The sequence below is a fragment of the Hypomesus nipponensis genome, chromosome 20 (genome assembly GCF_054491055.1).
Source record: "Hypomesus nipponensis isolate SF chromosome 20, ASM5449105v1, whole genome shotgun sequence".
NCBI classification, from domain to species: Eukaryota; Metazoa; Chordata; class Actinopteri; order Osmeriformes; family Osmeridae; genus Hypomesus; species Hypomesus nipponensis.
The window spans coordinates 1,522,501-1,537,500 of record NC_140380.1 but is presented as its reverse complement, the minus strand read 5'-3'; the positions used below and the strand labels follow the sequence as shown (position 1 = coordinate 1,537,500).

The 15,000-nt window shown below is 46.8% G+C and overlaps 19 non-coding genes and 31 pseudogenes across 19 annotated transcripts; all 50 read right to left on the bottom strand.

Annotated features, from left to right (window-relative positions):
• Positions 1-21: 21 nt before the first annotated feature.
• Positions 22-140, bottom strand: LOC146243208 (5S ribosomal RNA; annotated as a pseudogene).
• A 182-nt stretch (positions 141-322) lies between these two features.
• LOC146243207 (5S ribosomal RNA) lies at positions 323-440 on the bottom strand (annotated as a pseudogene).
• Positions 441-618: 178 nt separating this feature from the next.
• On the bottom strand, positions 619-736 carry LOC146243206 (5S ribosomal RNA; annotated as a pseudogene).
• Positions 737-926: 190 nt separating this feature from the next.
• LOC146243205 (5S ribosomal RNA) lies at positions 927-1,045 on the bottom strand. Its single transcript, XR_014738091.1, has one exon. It is a non-coding gene; the product is annotated as a 5S ribosomal RNA (ribosomal RNA).
• A 180-nt stretch (positions 1,046-1,225) lies between these two features.
• On the bottom strand, positions 1,226-1,343 carry LOC146243204 (5S ribosomal RNA; annotated as a pseudogene).
• Positions 1,344-1,531: 188 nt separating this feature from the next.
• Positions 1,532-1,650, bottom strand: LOC146243203 (5S ribosomal RNA; annotated as a pseudogene).
• Positions 1,651-1,828: 178 nt separating this feature from the next.
• Positions 1,829-1,946, bottom strand: LOC146243202 (5S ribosomal RNA; annotated as a pseudogene).
• Positions 1,947-2,142: 196 nt separating this feature from the next.
• Positions 2,143-2,261, bottom strand: LOC146243201 (5S ribosomal RNA). Its single transcript, XR_014738079.1, has one exon. It is a non-coding gene; the product is annotated as a 5S ribosomal RNA (ribosomal RNA).
• A 180-nt stretch (positions 2,262-2,441) lies between these two features.
• On the bottom strand, positions 2,442-2,559 carry LOC146243200 (5S ribosomal RNA; annotated as a pseudogene).
• A 188-nt stretch (positions 2,560-2,747) lies between these two features.
• On the bottom strand, positions 2,748-2,866 carry LOC146243199 (5S ribosomal RNA; annotated as a pseudogene).
• A 178-nt stretch (positions 2,867-3,044) lies between these two features.
• On the bottom strand, positions 3,045-3,162 carry LOC146243198 (5S ribosomal RNA; annotated as a pseudogene).
• Positions 3,163-3,354: 192 nt separating this feature from the next.
• LOC146243197 (5S ribosomal RNA) lies at positions 3,355-3,473 on the bottom strand. Its single transcript, XR_014738067.1, has one exon. It is a non-coding gene; the product is annotated as a 5S ribosomal RNA (ribosomal RNA).
• A 180-nt stretch (positions 3,474-3,653) lies between these two features.
• Positions 3,654-3,771, bottom strand: LOC146243196 (5S ribosomal RNA; annotated as a pseudogene).
• A 196-nt stretch (positions 3,772-3,967) lies between these two features.
• LOC146243195 (5S ribosomal RNA) lies at positions 3,968-4,085 on the bottom strand (annotated as a pseudogene).
• A 192-nt stretch (positions 4,086-4,277) lies between these two features.
• LOC146243194 (5S ribosomal RNA) lies at positions 4,278-4,396 on the bottom strand. The gene has a single exon (XR_014738055.1). It is a non-coding gene; the product is annotated as a 5S ribosomal RNA (ribosomal RNA).
• A 180-nt stretch (positions 4,397-4,576) lies between these two features.
• Positions 4,577-4,694, bottom strand: LOC146243193 (5S ribosomal RNA; annotated as a pseudogene).
• A 192-nt stretch (positions 4,695-4,886) lies between these two features.
• LOC146243192 (5S ribosomal RNA) lies at positions 4,887-5,005 on the bottom strand (annotated as a pseudogene).
• A 178-nt stretch (positions 5,006-5,183) lies between these two features.
• Positions 5,184-5,301, bottom strand: LOC146243191 (5S ribosomal RNA; annotated as a pseudogene).
• A 196-nt stretch (positions 5,302-5,497) lies between these two features.
• On the bottom strand, positions 5,498-5,616 carry LOC146243190 (5S ribosomal RNA). Its single transcript, XR_014734707.1, has one exon. It is a non-coding gene; the product is annotated as a 5S ribosomal RNA (ribosomal RNA).
• A 188-nt stretch (positions 5,617-5,804) lies between these two features.
• On the bottom strand, positions 5,805-5,923 carry LOC146243189 (5S ribosomal RNA; annotated as a pseudogene).
• A 178-nt stretch (positions 5,924-6,101) lies between these two features.
• On the bottom strand, positions 6,102-6,219 carry LOC146243188 (5S ribosomal RNA; annotated as a pseudogene).
• A 188-nt stretch (positions 6,220-6,407) lies between these two features.
• On the bottom strand, positions 6,408-6,526 carry LOC146243187 (5S ribosomal RNA). Its single transcript, XR_014738042.1, has one exon. It is a non-coding gene; the product is annotated as a 5S ribosomal RNA (ribosomal RNA).
• A 180-nt stretch (positions 6,527-6,706) lies between these two features.
• Positions 6,707-6,824, bottom strand: LOC146243186 (5S ribosomal RNA; annotated as a pseudogene).
• Positions 6,825-7,018: 194 nt separating this feature from the next.
• LOC146243185 (5S ribosomal RNA) lies at positions 7,019-7,136 on the bottom strand (annotated as a pseudogene).
• A 190-nt stretch (positions 7,137-7,326) lies between these two features.
• Positions 7,327-7,445, bottom strand: LOC146243184 (5S ribosomal RNA). The gene has a single exon (XR_014738029.1). It is a non-coding gene; the product is annotated as a 5S ribosomal RNA (ribosomal RNA).
• Positions 7,446-7,625: 180 nt separating this feature from the next.
• On the bottom strand, positions 7,626-7,743 carry LOC146243183 (5S ribosomal RNA; annotated as a pseudogene).
• Positions 7,744-7,935: 192 nt separating this feature from the next.
• LOC146243182 (5S ribosomal RNA) lies at positions 7,936-8,054 on the bottom strand (annotated as a pseudogene).
• A 178-nt stretch (positions 8,055-8,232) lies between these two features.
• On the bottom strand, positions 8,233-8,350 carry LOC146243181 (5S ribosomal RNA; annotated as a pseudogene).
• A 196-nt stretch (positions 8,351-8,546) lies between these two features.
• Positions 8,547-8,665, bottom strand: LOC146243180 (5S ribosomal RNA). Its single transcript, XR_014738017.1, has one exon. It is a non-coding gene; the product is annotated as a 5S ribosomal RNA (ribosomal RNA).
• Positions 8,666-8,845: 180 nt separating this feature from the next.
• Positions 8,846-8,963, bottom strand: LOC146243179 (5S ribosomal RNA; annotated as a pseudogene).
• Positions 8,964-9,155: 192 nt separating this feature from the next.
• LOC146243178 (5S ribosomal RNA) lies at positions 9,156-9,274 on the bottom strand. Its single transcript, XR_014738005.1, has one exon. It is a non-coding gene; the product is annotated as a 5S ribosomal RNA (ribosomal RNA).
• Positions 9,275-9,446: 172 nt separating this feature from the next.
• Positions 9,447-9,565, bottom strand: LOC146243177 (5S ribosomal RNA). Its single transcript, XR_014737668.1, has one exon. It is a non-coding gene; the product is annotated as a 5S ribosomal RNA (ribosomal RNA).
• Positions 9,566-9,729: 164 nt separating this feature from the next.
• Positions 9,730-9,848, bottom strand: LOC146243176 (5S ribosomal RNA; annotated as a pseudogene).
• A 184-nt stretch (positions 9,849-10,032) lies between these two features.
• On the bottom strand, positions 10,033-10,151 carry LOC146243175 (5S ribosomal RNA; annotated as a pseudogene).
• A 176-nt stretch (positions 10,152-10,327) lies between these two features.
• On the bottom strand, positions 10,328-10,445 carry LOC146243174 (5S ribosomal RNA; annotated as a pseudogene).
• A 190-nt stretch (positions 10,446-10,635) lies between these two features.
• On the bottom strand, positions 10,636-10,754 carry LOC146243173 (5S ribosomal RNA). Its single transcript, XR_014737993.1, has one exon. It is a non-coding gene; the product is annotated as a 5S ribosomal RNA (ribosomal RNA).
• A 180-nt stretch (positions 10,755-10,934) lies between these two features.
• LOC146243172 (5S ribosomal RNA) lies at positions 10,935-11,052 on the bottom strand (annotated as a pseudogene).
• A 192-nt stretch (positions 11,053-11,244) lies between these two features.
• LOC146243171 (5S ribosomal RNA) lies at positions 11,245-11,363 on the bottom strand (annotated as a pseudogene).
• A 178-nt stretch (positions 11,364-11,541) lies between these two features.
• LOC146243170 (5S ribosomal RNA) lies at positions 11,542-11,659 on the bottom strand (annotated as a pseudogene).
• Positions 11,660-11,841: 182 nt separating this feature from the next.
• Positions 11,842-11,960, bottom strand: LOC146243169 (5S ribosomal RNA). Its single transcript, XR_014737981.1, has one exon. It is a non-coding gene; the product is annotated as a 5S ribosomal RNA (ribosomal RNA).
• A 180-nt stretch (positions 11,961-12,140) lies between these two features.
• On the bottom strand, positions 12,141-12,258 carry LOC146243168 (5S ribosomal RNA; annotated as a pseudogene).
• A 182-nt stretch (positions 12,259-12,440) lies between these two features.
• On the bottom strand, positions 12,441-12,559 carry LOC146243167 (5S ribosomal RNA). The gene has a single exon (XR_014737969.1). It is a non-coding gene; the product is annotated as a 5S ribosomal RNA (ribosomal RNA).
• Positions 12,560-12,731: 172 nt separating this feature from the next.
• Positions 12,732-12,850, bottom strand: LOC146243166 (5S ribosomal RNA). The gene has a single exon (XR_014737667.1). It is a non-coding gene; the product is annotated as a 5S ribosomal RNA (ribosomal RNA).
• A 164-nt stretch (positions 12,851-13,014) lies between these two features.
• On the bottom strand, positions 13,015-13,133 carry LOC146243165 (5S ribosomal RNA; annotated as a pseudogene).
• A 184-nt stretch (positions 13,134-13,317) lies between these two features.
• On the bottom strand, positions 13,318-13,436 carry LOC146243164 (5S ribosomal RNA; annotated as a pseudogene).
• Positions 13,437-13,612: 176 nt separating this feature from the next.
• On the bottom strand, positions 13,613-13,731 carry LOC146243163 (5S ribosomal RNA). The gene has a single exon (XR_014737666.1). It is a non-coding gene; the product is annotated as a 5S ribosomal RNA (ribosomal RNA).
• A 194-nt stretch (positions 13,732-13,925) lies between these two features.
• LOC146243162 (5S ribosomal RNA) lies at positions 13,926-14,044 on the bottom strand. Its single transcript, XR_014737957.1, has one exon. It is a non-coding gene; the product is annotated as a 5S ribosomal RNA (ribosomal RNA).
• Positions 14,045-14,212: 168 nt separating this feature from the next.
• Positions 14,213-14,331, bottom strand: LOC146243161 (5S ribosomal RNA). Its single transcript, XR_014737665.1, has one exon. It is a non-coding gene; the product is annotated as a 5S ribosomal RNA (ribosomal RNA).
• A 178-nt stretch (positions 14,332-14,509) lies between these two features.
• LOC146243160 (5S ribosomal RNA) lies at positions 14,510-14,628 on the bottom strand. Its single transcript, XR_014737664.1, has one exon. It is a non-coding gene; the product is annotated as a 5S ribosomal RNA (ribosomal RNA).
• A 178-nt stretch (positions 14,629-14,806) lies between these two features.
• On the bottom strand, positions 14,807-14,925 carry LOC146243159 (5S ribosomal RNA). Its single transcript, XR_014737662.1, has one exon. It is a non-coding gene; the product is annotated as a 5S ribosomal RNA (ribosomal RNA).
• Positions 14,926-15,000: the final 75 nt, after the last annotated feature.

Sequence of the window (15,000 nt, the reverse complement as noted above, 5' to 3'; positions counted from 1 at the left end):
TTCTAAGTGAATGAGCAAAAGAGCATACAGCACCTGGTATTCCCAGGCGGTCTCCCATCCAAGTACTAACCAGGCCCGACCATGCTTAGCTTCCGAGATCAGACGAGATCGGGCGTTGCCAGGCTGGTATAGCCGTACAAAATAAGTTGACAACCATAGGCTACTTATCCATATACAGATTTAGCAATTGACAATGCAAGGTGGTCTCTCTCTCTCTCTCTCTCTCTCTCTCGTGTCAAAATGAAAACAGCTTCCAGCCCCTTTCATGAAGGACTACTTGTGCATATTGCAAGATTTCAGTTTCTAAGTGAATGAGCAAAAGAGCATACAGCACCTGGTATTCCCAGGCGGTCTCCCATCCAAGTACTAACCAGGCCCGACCCTGCTTAGCTCCAAGATCAGACGAGATCGGGCGTTGCCAGGCTGGTATGGCCGTACGAAATAAGTTGACAACCATAGGCTACTTATCCATATACAGATTTAGCAATTGACAATGCAAGGTGGTCTCTCTCTCTCTCTCTCTCTCTCGTGTCAAAATGAAAACAGCTTCCAGCCCCTTTCATGAAGGACTACTTGTGCATATTGCAAGATTTCAGTTTCTAAGTGAATGAGCAAAAGAGCATACAGCACCTGGTATTCCCAGGCGGTCTCCCATCCAAGTACTAACCAGGCCCGACCATGCTTAGCTCCAAGATCAGACGAGATCGGGCGTTGCCAGGCTGGTATGGCCGTACGAAATAAGTTGACAACCATAGGCTACTTATCCATATACAGATTTAGCAATTGACAATGCAAGGTAGTCTCTCTCTCTCTCTCTCTCTCTCTCTCTCTCTCTCGTGTCAAAATGAAAACAGCTTCCAGCCCCTTTCATGAAGGACTACTTGTGCATATTGCAAGATTTCAGTTTCTAAGTGAATGAGCAAAAGAGCATACAGCACCTGGTATTCCCAGGCGGTCTCCCATCCAAGTACTAACCAGGCCCAACCCTGCTTAGCTTCCGAGATCAGACGAGATCGGGCGTTGCCAGGCTGGTATGGCCGTACGAAATAAGTTGACAACCATAGGCTACTTATCCATATACAGATTTAGCAATTGACAATGCAAGGTGGTCTCTCTCTCTCTCTCTCTCCCTCTCGTGTCAAAATGAAAACAGCTTCCAGCCCCTTTCATGAAGGACTACTTGTGCATATTGCAAGATTTTAGTTTCTAAGTGAATGAGCAAAAGAGCATACAGCACCTGGTATTCCCAGGCGGTCTCCCATCCAAGTACTAACCAGGCCCGACCCTGCTTAGCTCCGAGATCAGACGAGATCGGGCGTTGCCAGGCTGGTATGGCCGTACGAAATAAGTTGACAACCATAGGCTACTTATCCATATACAGATTTAGCAATTGACAATGCAAGGTAGTCTCTCTCTCTCTCTCTCTCTCTCTCTCTCTCTCGTGTCAAAATGAAAACAGCTTCCAGCCCCTTTCATGAAGGACTACTTGTGCATATTGCAAGATTTCAGTTTCTAAGTGAATGAGCAAAAGAGCATACAGCACCTGGTATTCCCAGGCGGTCTCCCATCCAAGTACTAACCAGGCCCGACCATGCTTAGCTTCCGAGATCAGACGAGATCGGGCGTTGCCAGGCTGGTATAGCCGTACAAAATAAGTTGACAACCATAGGCTACTTATCCATATACAGATTTAGCAATTGACAATGCAAGGTGGTCTCTCTCTCTCTCTCTCTCTCTCGTGTCAAAATGAAAACAGCTTCCAGCCCCTTTCATGAAGGACTACTTGTGCATATTGCAAGATTTCAGTTTCTAAGTGAATGAGCAAAAGAGCATACAGCACCTGGTATTCCCAGGCGGTCTCCCATCCAAGTACTAACCAGGCCCGACCCTGCTTAGCTCCAAGATCAGACGAGATCGGGCGTTGCCAGGCTGGTATGGCCGTACGAAATAAGTTGACAACCATAGGCTACTTATCCATATACAGATTTAGCAATTGACAATGCAAGGTAGTCTCTCTCTCTCTCTCTCTCTCTCTCTCTCTCTCTCTCTCTCGTGTCAAAATGAAAACAGCTTCCAGCCCCTTTCATGAAGGACTACTTGTGCATATTGCAAGATTTCAGTTTCTAAGTGAATGAGCAAAAGAGCATACAGCACCTGGTATTCCCAGGCGGTCTCCCATCCAAGTACTAACCAGGCCCAACCCTGCTTAGCTTCCGAGATCAGACGAGATCGGGCGTTGCCAGGCTGGTATGGCCGTACGAAATAAGTTGACAACCATAGGCTACTTATCCATATACAGATTTAGCAATTGACAATGCAAGGTGGTCTCTCTCTCTCTCTCTCTCCCTCTCGTGTCAAAATGAAAACAGCTTCCAGCCCCTTTCATGAAGGACTACTTGTGCATATTGCAAGATTTCAGTTTCTAAGTGAATGAGCAAAAGAGCATACAGCACCTGGTATTCCCAGGCGGTCTCCCATCCAAGTACTAACCAGGCCCGACCCTGCTTAGCTCCGAGATCAGACGAGATCGGGCGTTGCCAGGCTGGTATGGCCGTACGAAATAAGTTGACAACCATAGGCTACTTATCCATATACAGATTTAGCAATTGACAATGCAAGGTAGTCTCTCTCTCTCTCTCTCTCTCTCTCTCTCTCTCGTGTCAAAATGAAAACAGCTTCCAGCCCCTTTCATGAAGGACTACTTGTGCATATTGCAAGATTTCAGTTTCTAAGTGAATGAGCAAAAGAGCATACAGCACCTGGTATTCCCAGGCGGTCTCCCATCCAAGTACTAACCAGGCCCGACCATGCTTAGCTTCCGAGATCAGACGAGATCGGGCGTTGCCAGGCTGGTATAGCCGTACAAAATAAGTTGACAACCATAGGCTACTTATCCATATACAGATTTAGCAATTGACAATGCAAGGTGGTCTCTCTCTCTCTCTCTCTCTCTCGTGTCAAAATGAAAACAGCTTCCAGCCCCTTTCATGAAGGACTACTTGTGCATATTGCAAGATTTCAGTTTCTAAGTGAATGAGCAAAAGAGCATACAGCACCTGGTATTCCCAGGCGGTCTCCCATCCAAGTACTAACCAGGCCCGACCCTGCTTAGCTCCAAGATCAGACGAGATCGGGCGTTGCCAGGCTGGTATGGCCGTACGAAATAAGTTGACAACCATAGGCTACTTATCCATATACAGATTTAGCAATTGACAATGCAAGGTAGTCTCTCTCTCTCTCTCTCTCTCTCTCTCTCTCTCTCTCGTGTCAAAATGAAAACAGCTTCCAGCCCCTTTCATGAAGGACTACTTGTGCATATTGCAAGATTTCAGTTTCTAAGTGAATGAGCAAAAGAGCATACAGCACCTGGTATTCCCAGGCGGTCTCCCATCCAAGTACTAACCAGGCCCAACCCTGCTTAGCTTCCGAGATCAGACGAGATCGGGCGTTGCCAGGCTGGTATGGCCGTACGAAATAAGTTGACAACCATAGGCTACTTATCCATATACAGATTTAGCAATTGACAATGCAAGGTGGTCTCTCTCTCTCTCTCTCTCCCTCTCGTGTCAAAATGAAAACAGCTTCCAGCCCCTTTCATGAAGGACTACTTGTGCATATTGCAAGATTTCAGTTTCTAAGTGAATGAGCAAAAGAGCATACAGCACCTGGTATTCCCAGGCGGTCTCCCATCCAAGTACTAACCAGGCCCGACCCTGCTTAGCTCCGAGATCAGACGAGATCGGGCGTTGCCAGGCTGGTATGGCCGTACGAAATAAGTTGACAACCATAGGCTACTTATCCATATACAGATTTAGCAATTGACAATGCAAGGTAGTCTCTCTCTCTCTCTCTCTCTCTCTCTCTCTCTCTCTCTCTCGTGTCAAAATGAAAACAGCTTCCAGCCCCTTTCATGAAGGACTACTTGTGCATATTGCAAGATTTCAGTTTCTAAGTGAATGAGCAAAAGAGCATACAGCACCTGGTATTCCCAGGCGGTCTCCCATCCAAGTACTAACCAGGCCCGACCCTGCTTAGCTCCAAGATCAGACGAGATCGGGCGTTGCCAGGCTGGTATGGCCGTACGAAATAAGTTGACAACCATAGGCTACTTATCCATATACAGATTTAGCAATTGACAATGCAAGGTAGTCTCTCTCTCTCTCTCTCTCTCTCTCTCTCTCTCTCTCGTGTCAAAATGAAAACAGCTTCCAGCCCCTTTCATGAAGGACTACTTGTGCATATTGCAAGATTTCAGTTTCTAAGTGAATGAGCAAAAGAGCATACAGCACCTGGTATTCCCAGGCGGTCTCCCATCCAAGTACTAACCAGGCCCAACCCTGCTTAGCTTCCGAGATCAGACGAGATCGGGCGTTGCCAGGCTGGTATGGCCGTACGAAATAAGTTGACAACCATAGGCTACTTATCCATATACAGATTTAGCAATTGACAATGCAAGGTGGTCTCTCTCTCTCTCTCTCTCCCTCTCGTGTCAAAATGAAAACAGCTTCCAGCCCCTTTCATGAAGGACTACTTGTGCATATTGCAAGATTTCAGTTTCTAAGTGAATGAGCAAAAGAGCATACAGCACCTGGTATTCCCAGGCGGTCTCCCATCCAAGTACTAACCAGGCCCGACCCTGCTTAGCTCCGAGATCAGACGAGATCGGGCGTTGCCAGGCTGGTATGGCCGTACGAAATAAGTTGACAACCATAGGCTACTTATCCATATACAGATTTAGCAATTGACAATGCAAGGTAGTCTCTCTCTCTCTCTCTCTCTCTCTCTCTCTCTCTCTCGTGTCAAAATGAAAACAGCTTCCAGCCCCTTTCATGAAGGACTACTTGTGCATATTGCAAGATTTCAGTTTCTAAGTGAATGAGCAAAAGAGCATACAGCACCTGGTATTCCCAGGCGGTCTCCCATCCAAGTACTAACCAGGCCCGACCATGCTTAGCTTCCGAGATCAGACGAGATCGGGCGTTGCCAGGCTGGTATAGCCGTACAAAATAAGTTGACAACCATAGGCTACTTATCCATATACAGATTTAGCAATTGACAATGCAAGGTGGTCTCTCTCTCTCTCTCTCTCTCTCGTGTCAAAATGAAAACAGCTTCCAGCCCCTTTCATGAAGGACTACTTGTGCATATTGCAAGATTTCAGTTTCTAAGTGAATGAGCAAAAGAGCATACAGCACCTGGTATTCCCAGGCGGTCTCCCATCCAAGTACTAACCAGGCCCGACCCTGCTTAGCTCCAAGATCAGACGAGATCGGGCGTTGCCAGGCTGGTATGGCCGTACGAAATAAGTTGACAACCATAGGCTACTTATCCATATACAGATTTAGCAATTGACAATGCAAGGTAGTCTCTCTCTCTCTCTCTCTCTCTCTCTCTCTCTCTCTCTCTCGTGTCAAAATGAAAACAGCTTCCAGCCCCTTTCATGAAGGACTACTTGTGCATATTGCAAGATTTCAGTTTCTAAGTGAATGAGCAAAAGAGCATACAGCACCTGGTATTCCCAGGCGGTCTCCCATCCAAGTACTAACCAGGCCCGACCATGCTTAGCTTCCGAGATCAGACGAGATCGGGCGTTGCCAGGCTGGTATGGCCGTACGAAATAAGTTGACAACCATAGGCTACTTATCCATATACAGATTTAGCAATTGACAATGCAAGGTAGTCTCTCTCTCTCTCTCTCTCTCTCTCTCTCTCTCGTGTCAAAATGAAAACAGCTTCCAGCCCCTTTCATGAAGGACTACTTGTGCATATTGCAAGATTTCAGTTTCTAAGTGAATGAGCAAAAGAGCATACAGCACCTGGTATTCCCAGGCGGTCTCCCATCCAAGTACTAACCAGGCCCGACCATGCTTAGCTTCCGAGATCAGACGAGATCGGGCGTTGCCAGGCTGGTATAGCCGTACAAAATAAGTTGACAACCATAGGCTACTTATCCATATACAGATTTAGCAATTGACAATGCAAGGTGGTCTCTCTCTCTCTCTCTCTCTCTCGTGTCAAAATGAAAACAGCTTCCAGCCCCTTTCATGAAGGACTACTTGTGCATATTGCAAGATTTCAGTTTCTAAGTGAATGAGCAAAAGAGCATACAGCACCTGGTATTCCCAGGCGGTCTCCCATCCAAGTACTAACCAGGCCCGACCCTGCTTAGCTCCAAGATCAGACGAGATCGGGCGTTGCCAGGCTGGTATGGCCGTACGAAATAAGTTGACAACCATAGGCTACTTATCCATATACAGATTTAGCAATTGACAATGCAAGGTAGTCTCTCTCTCTCTCTCTCTCTCTCTCTCTCTCTCGTGTCAAAATGAAAACAGCTTCCAGCCCCTTTCATGAAGGACTACTTGTGCATATTGCAAGATTTCAGTTTCTAAGTGAATGAGCAAAAGAGCATACAGCACCTGGTATTCCCAGGCGGTCTCCCATCCAAGTACTAACCAGGCCCAACCCTGCTTAGCTTCCGAGATCAGACGAGATCGGGCGTTGCCAGGCTGGTATGGCCGTACGAAATAAGTTGACAACCATAGGCTACTTATCCATATACAGATTTAGCAATTGACAATGCAAGGTGGTCTCTCTCTCTCTCTCTCTCCCTCTCGTGTCAAAATGAAAACAGCTTCCAGCCCCTTTCATGAAGGACTACTTGTGCATATTGCAAGATTTCAGTTTCTAAGTGAATGAGCAAAAGAGCATACAGCACCTGGTATTCCCAGGCGGTCTCCCATCCAAGTACTAACCAGGCCCGACCCTGCTTAGCTCCGAGATCAGACGAGATCGGGCGTTGCCAGGCTGGTATGGCCGTACGAAATAAGTTGACAACCATAGGCTACTTATCCATATACAGATTTAGCAATTGACAATGCAAGGTAGTCTCTCTCTCTCTCTCTCTCTCTCTCTCTCTCTCTCTCTCGTGTCAAAATGAAAACAGCTTCCAGCCCCTTTCATGAAGGACTACTTGTGCATATTGCAAGATTTCAGTTTCTAAGTGAATGAGCAAAAGAGCATACAGCACCTGGTATTCCCAGGCGGTCTCCCATCCAAGTACTAACCAGGCCCGACCCTGCTTAGCTCCAAGATCAGACGAGATCGGGCGTTGCCAGGCTGGTATGGCCGTACGAAATAAGTTGACAACCATAGGCTACTTATCCATATACAGATTTAGCAATTGACAATGCAAGGTAGTCTCTCTCTCTCTCTCTCTCTCTCTCTCTCTCTCTCGTGTCAAAATGAAAACAGCTTCCAGCCCCTTTCATGAAGGACTACTTGTGCATATTGCAAGATTTCAGTTTCTAAGTGAATGAGCAAAAGAGCATACAGCACCTGGTATTCCCAGGCGGTCTCCCATCCAAGTACTAACCAGGCCCAACCCTGCTTAGCTTCCGAGATCAGACGAGATCGGGCGTTGCCAGGCTGGTATGGCCGTACGAAATAAGTTGACAACCATAGGCTACTTATCCATATACAGATTTAGCAATTGACAATGCAAGGTGGTCTCTCTCTCTCTCTCTCTCCCTCTCGTGTCAAAATGAAAACAGCTTCCAGCCCCTTTCATGAAGGACTACTTGTGCATATTGCAAGATTTCAGTTTCTAAGTGAATGAGCAAAAGAGCATACAGCACCTGGTATTCCCAGGCGGTCTCCCATCCAAGTACTAACCAGGCCCGACCCTGCTTAGCTCCGAGATCAGACGAGATCGGGCGTTGCCAGGCTGGTATGGCCGTACGAAATAAGTTGACAACCATAGGCTACTTATCCATATACAGATTTAGCAATTGACAATGCAAGGTAGTCTCTCTCTCTCTCTCTCTCTCTCTCTCTCTCTCTCTCGTGTCAAAATGAAAACAGCTTCCAGCCCCTTTCATGAAGGACTACTTGTGCATATTGCAAGATTTCAGTTTCTAAGTGAATGAGCAAAAGAGCATACAGCACCTGGTATTCCCAGGCGGTCTCCCATCCAAGTACTAACCAGGCCCGACCATGCTTAGCTTCCGAGATCAGACGAGATCGGGCGTTGCCAGGCTGGTATAGCCGTACAAAATAAGTTGACAACCATAGGCTACTTATCCATATACAGATTTAGCAATTGACAATGCAAGGTGGTCTCTCTCTCTCTCTCTCTCTCTCGTGTCAAAATGAAAACAGCTTCCAGCCCCTTTCATGAAGGACTACTTGTGCATATTGCAAGATTTCAGTTTCTAAGTGAATGAGCAAAAGAGCATACAGCACCTGGTATTCCCAGGCGGTCTCCCATCCAAGTACTAACCAGGCCCGACCCTGCTTAGCTCCAAGATCAGACGAGATCGGGCGTTGCCAGGCTGGTATGGCCGTACGAAATAAGTTGACAACCATAGGCTACTTATCCATATACAGATTTAGCAATTGACAATGCAAGGTAGTCTCTCTCTCTCTCTCTCTCTCTCTCTCTCTCTCTCTCTCTCGTGTCAAAATGAAAACAGCTTCCAGCCCCTTTCATGAAGGACTACTTGTGCATATTGCAAGATTTCAGTTTCTAAGTGAATGAGCAAAAGAGCATACAGCACCTGGTATTCCCAGGCGGTCTCCCATCCAAGTACTAACCAGGCCCAACCCTGCTTAGCTTCCGAGATCAGACGAGATCGGGCGTTGCCAGGCTGGTATGGCCGTACGAAATAAGTTGACAACCATAGGCTACTTATCCATATACAGATTTAGCAATTGACAATGCAAGGTGGTCTCTCTCTCTCTCTCTCTCCCTCTCGTGTCAAAATGAAAACAGCTTCCAGCCCCTTTCATGAAGGACTACTTGTGCATATTGCAAGATTTCAGTTTCTAAGTGAATGAGCAAAAGAGCATACAGCACCTGGTATTCCCAGGCGGTCTCCCATCCAAGTACTAACCAGGCCCGACCCTGCTTAGCTCCGAGATCAGACGAGATCGGGCGTTGCCAGGCTGGTATGGCCGTACGAAATAAGTTGACAACCATAGGCTACTTATCCATATACAGATTTAGCAATTGACAATGCAAGGTAGTCTCTCTCTCTCTCTCTCTCTCTCTCTCTCTCTCTCTCGTGTCAAAATGAAAACAGCTTCCAGCCCCTTTCATGAAGGACTACTTGTGCATATTGCAAGATTTCAGTTTCTAAGTGAATGAGCAAAAGAGCATACAGCACCTGGTATTCCCAGGCGGTCTCCCATCCAAGTACTAACCAGGCCCAACCCTGCTTAGCTTCCGAGATCAGACGAGATCGGGCGTTGCCAGGCTGGTATGGCCGTACGAAATAAGTTGACAACCATAGGCTACTTATCCATATACAGATTTAGCAATTGACAATGCAAGGTGGTCTCTCTCTCTCTCTCTCTCCCTCTCGTGTCAAAATGAAAACAGCTTCCAGCCCCTTTCATGAAGGACTACTTGTGCATATTGCAAGATTTCAGTTTCTAAGTGAATGAGCATACAGCACCTGGTATTCCCAGGCGGTCTCCCATCCAAGTACTAACCAGGCCCGACCCTGCTTAGCTTCCGAGATCAGACGAGATCGGGCGTTGCCAGGCTGGTATGGCCGTACGAAATAAGTTGACAACCATAGGCTACTTATCCATATACAGATTTAGCAATTGACAATGCAAGGTGGTCTCTCTCTCTCTCTCTCGTGTCAAAATGAAAACAGCTTCCAGCCCCTTTCATGAAGGACTACTTGTGCATATTGCAAGATTTCAGTTTCTAAGTGAATGAGCATACAGCACCTGGTATTCCCAGGCGGTCTCCCATCCAAGTACTAACCAGGCCCGACCATGCTTAGCTTCCGAGATCAGACGAGATCGGGCGTTGCCAGGCTGGTATAGCCGTACAAAATAAGTTGACAACCATAGGCTACTTATCCATATACAGATTTAGCAATTGACAATGCAAGGTAGTCTCTCTCTCTCTCTCTCTCTCTCTCTCTCGTGTCAAAATGAAAACAGCTTCCAGCCCCTTTCATGAAGGACTACTTGTGCATATTGCAAGATTTCAGTTTCTAAGTGAATGAGCAAAAGAGCATACAGCACCTGGTATTCCCAGGCGGTCTCCCATCCAAGTACTAACCAGGCCCGACCATGCTTAGCTTCCGAGATCAGACGAGATCGGGCGTTGCCAGGCTGGTATAGCCGTACAAAATAAGTTGACAACCATAGGCTACTTATCCATATACAGATTTAGCAATTGACAATGCAAAGTGGTCTCTCTCTCTCTCTCTCTCTCGTGTCAAAATGAAAACAGCTTCCAGCCCCTTTCATGAAGGACTACTTGTGCATATTGCAAGATTTCAGTTTCTAAGTGAATGAGCAAAAGAGCATACAGCACCTGGTATTCCCAGGCGGTCTCCCATCCAAGTACTAACCAGGCCCGACCCTGCTTAGCTCCAAGATCAGACGAGATCGGGCGTTGCCAGGCTGGTATGGCCGTACGAAATAAGTTGACAACCATAGGCTACTTATCCATATACAGATTTAGCAATTGACAATGCAAGGTAGTCTCTCTCTCTCTCTCTCTCTCTCTCTCTCTCTCTCGTGTCAAAATGAAAACAGCTTCCAGCCCCTTTCATGAAGGACTACTTGTGCATATTGCAAGATTTCAGTTTCTAAGTGAATGAGCAAAAGAGCATACAGCACCTGGTATTCCCAGGCGGTCTCCCATCCAAGTACTAACCAGGCCCAACCCTGCTTAGCTTCCGAGATCAGACGAGATCGGGCGTTGCCAGGCTGGTATGGCCGTACGAAATAAGTTGACAACCATAGGCTACTTATCCATATACAGATTTAGCAATTGACAATGCAAGGTGGTCTCTCTCTCTCTCTCTCTCCCTCTCGTGTCAAAATGAAAACAGCTTCCAGCCCCTTTCATGAAGGACTACTTGTGCATATTGCAAGATTTCAGTTTCTAAGTGAATGAGCAAAAGAGCATACAGCACCTGGTATTCCCAGGCGGTCTCCCATCCAAGTACTAACCAGGCCCGACCCTGCTTAGCTCCGAGATCAGACGAGATCGGGCGTTGCCAGGCTGGTATGGCCGTACGAAATAAGTTGACAACCATAGGCTACTTATCCATATACAGATTTAGCAATTGACAATGCAAGGTAGTCTCTCTCTCTCTCTCTCTCTCTCTCTCTCTCTCTCTCGTGTCAAAATGAAAACAGCTTCCAGCCCCTTTCATGAAGGACTACTTGTGCATATTGCAAGATTTCAGTTTCTAAGTGAATGAGCAAAAGAGCATACAGCACCTGGTATTCCCAGGCGGTCTCCCATCCAAGTACTAACCAGGCCCGACCATGCTTAGCTTCCGAGATCAGACGAGATCGGGCGTTGCCAGGCTGGTATAGCCGTACAAAATAAGTTGACAACCATAGGCTACTTATCCATATACAGATTTAGCAATTGACAATGCAAGGTGGTCTCTCTCTCTCTCTCTCTCTCTCGTGTCAAAATGAAAACAGCTTCCAGCCCCTTTCATGAAGGACTACTTGTGCATATTGCAAGATTTCAGTTTCTAAGTGAATGAGCAAAAGAGCATACAGCACCTGGTATTCCCAGGCGGTCTCCCATCCAAGTACTAACCAGGCCCGACCCTGCTTAGCTCCAAGATCAGACGAGATCGGGCGTTGCCAGGCTGGTATGGCCGTACGAAATAAGTTGACAACCATAGGCTACTTATCCATATACAGATTTAGCAATTGACAATGCAAGGTAGTCTCTCTCTCTCTCTCTCTCTCTCTCTCGTGTCAAAATGAAAACAGCTTCCAGCCCCTTTCATGAAGGACTACTTGTGCATATTGCAAGATTTCAGTTTCTAAGTGAATGAGCAAAAGAGCATACAGCACCTGGTATTCCCAGGCGGTCTCCCATCCAAGTACTAACCAGGCCCAACCCTGCTTAGCTTCCGAGATCAGACGAGATCGGGCGTTGCCAGGCTGGTATGGCCGTACGAAATAAGTTGACAACCATAGGCTACTTATCCATATACAGATTTAGCAATTGACAATGCAAGGTGGTCTCTCTCTCTCTCTCTCTCCCTCTCGTGTCAAAATGAAAACAGCTTCCAGCCCCTTTCATGAAGGACTACTTGTGCATATTGCAAGATTTCAGTTTCTAAGTGAATGAGCAAAAGAGCATACAGCACCTGGTATTCCCAGGCGGTCTCCCATCCAAGTACTAACCAGGCCCGACCCTGCTTAGCTCCGAGATCAGACGAGATCGGGCGTTGCCAGGCTGGTATGGCCGTACGAAATAAGTTGACAACCATAGGCTACTTATCCATATACAGATTTAGCAATTGACAATGCAAGGTAGTCTCTCTCTCTCTCTCTCTCTCTCTCTCGTGTCAAAATGAAAACAGCTTCCAGCCCCTTTCATGAAGGACTACTTGTGCATATTGCAAGATTTCAGTTTCTAAGTGAATGAGCAAAAGAGCATACAGCACCTGGTATTCCCAGGCGGTCTCCCATCCAAGTACTAACCAGGCCCAACCCTGCTTAGCTTCCGAGATCAGACGAGATCGGGCGTTGCCAGGCTGGTATGGCCGTACGAAATAAGTTGACAACCATAGGCTACTTATCCATATACAGATTTAGCAATTGACAATGCAAGGTGGTCTCTCTCTCTCTCTCTCTCCCTCTCGTGTCAAAATGAAAACAGCTTCCAGCCCCTTTCATGAAGGACTACTTGTGCATATTGCAAGATTTCAGTTTCTAAGTGAATGAGCATACAGCACCTGGTATTCCCAGGCGGTCTCCCATCCAAGTACTAACCAGGCCCGACCCTGCTTAGCTTCCGAGATCAGACGAGATCGGGCGTTGCCAGGCTGGTATGGCCGTACGAAATAAGTTGACAACCATAGGCTACTTATCCATATACAGATTTAGCAATTGACAATGCAAGGTGGTCTCTCTCTCTCTCTCTCGTGTCAAAATGAAAACAGCTTCCAGCCCCTTTCATGAAGGACTACTTGTGCATATTGCAAGATTTCAGTTTCTAAGTGAATGAGCATACAGCACCTGGTATTCCCAGGCGGTCTCCCATCCAAGTACTAACCAGGCCCGACCATGCTTAGCTTCCGAGATCAGACGAGATCGGGCGTTGCCAGGCTGGTATAGCCGTACAAAATAAGTTGACAACCATAGGCTACTTATCCATATACAGATTTAGCAATTGACAATGCAAGGTAGTCTCTCTCTCTCTCTCTCTCTCTCTCTCTCGTGTCAAAATGAAAACAGCTTCCAGCCCCTTTCATGAAGGACTACTTGTGCATATTGCAAGATTTCAGTTTCTAAGTGAATGAGCAAAAGAGCATACAGCACCTGGTATTCCCAGGCGGTCTCCCATCCAAGTACTAACCAGGCCCGACCATGCTTAGCTTCCGAGATCAGACGAGATCGGGCGTTGCCAGGCTGGTATAGCCGTACAAAATAAGTTGACAACCATAGGCTACTTATCCATATACAGATTTAGCAATTGACAATGCAAAGTGGTCTCTCTCTCTCTCTCTCTCTCGTGTCAAAATGAAAACAGCTTCCAGCCCCTTTCATGAAGGACTACTTGTGCATATTGCAAGATTTCAGTTTCTAAGTGAATGAGCAAAAGAGCATACAGCACCTGGTATTCCCAGGCGGTCTCCCATCCAAGTACTAACCAGGCCCGACCCTGCTTAGCTTCCGAGATCAGACGAGATCGGGCGTTGCCAGGCTGGTATGGCCGTACGAAATAAGTTGACAACCATAGGCTACTTATCCATATACAGATTTAGCAATTGACAATGCAAGGTAGTCTCTCTCTCTCTCTCTCTCTCTCTCTCTCTCTCTCTCTCGTGTCAAAATGAAAACAGCTTCCAGCCCCTTTCATGAAGGACTACTTGTGCATATTGCAAGATTTCAGTTTCTAAGTGAATGAGCAAAAGAGCATACAGCACCTGGTATTCCCAGGCGGTCTCCCATCCAAGTACTAACCAGGCCCAACCCTGCTTAGCTTCCGAGATCAGACGAGATCGGGCGTTGCCAGGCTGGTATGGCCGTACGAAATAAGTTGACAACCATAGGCTACTTATCCATATACAGATTTAGCAATTGACAATGCAAGGTGGTCTCTCTCTCTCTCTCCCTCTCGTGTCAAAATGAAAACAGCTTCCAGCCCCTTTCATGAAGGACTACTTGTGCATATTGCAAGATTTCAGTTTCTAAGTGAATGAGCATACAGCACCTGGTATTCCCAGGCGGTCTCCCATCCAAGTACTAACCAGGCCCGACCCTGCTTAGCTTCCGAGATCAGACGAGATCGGGCGTTGCCAGGCTGGTATGGCCGTACGAAATAAGTTGACAACCATAGGCTACTTATCCATATACAGATTTAGCAATTGACAATGCAAGGTGGTCTCTCTCTCTCTCTCTCTCTCTCGTGTCAAAATGAATACAGCTTCCAGCCCCTTTCATGAAGGACTACTTGTGCATATTGCAAGATTTCAGTTTCTAAGTGAATGAGCAAAAGAGCATACAGCACCTGGTATTCCCAGGCGGTCTCCCATCCAAGTACTAACCAGGCCCGACCCTGCTTAGCTTCCGAGATCAGACGAGATCGGGCGTTGCCAGGCTGGTATGGCCGTACGAAATAAGTTGACAACCATAGGCTACTTATCCATATACAGATTTAGCAATTGACAATGCAAGGTGGTCTCTCTCTCTCTCTCTCTCTCTCGTGTCAAAATGAAAACAGCTTCCAGCCCCTTTCATGAAGGACTACTTGTGCATATTGCAAGATTTCAGTTTCTAAGTGAATGAGCAAAAGAGCATACAGCACCTGGTATTCCCAGGCGGTCTCCCATCCAAGTACTAACCAGGCCCGACCCTGCTTAGCTTCCGAGATCAGACGAGATCGGGCGTTGCCAGGCTGGTATGGCCGTACGAAATAAGTTGACAACCATAGGCTACTTATCCATATACAGATTTAGCAATTGACAATGCAAGGTAGTCTCTCTCTCT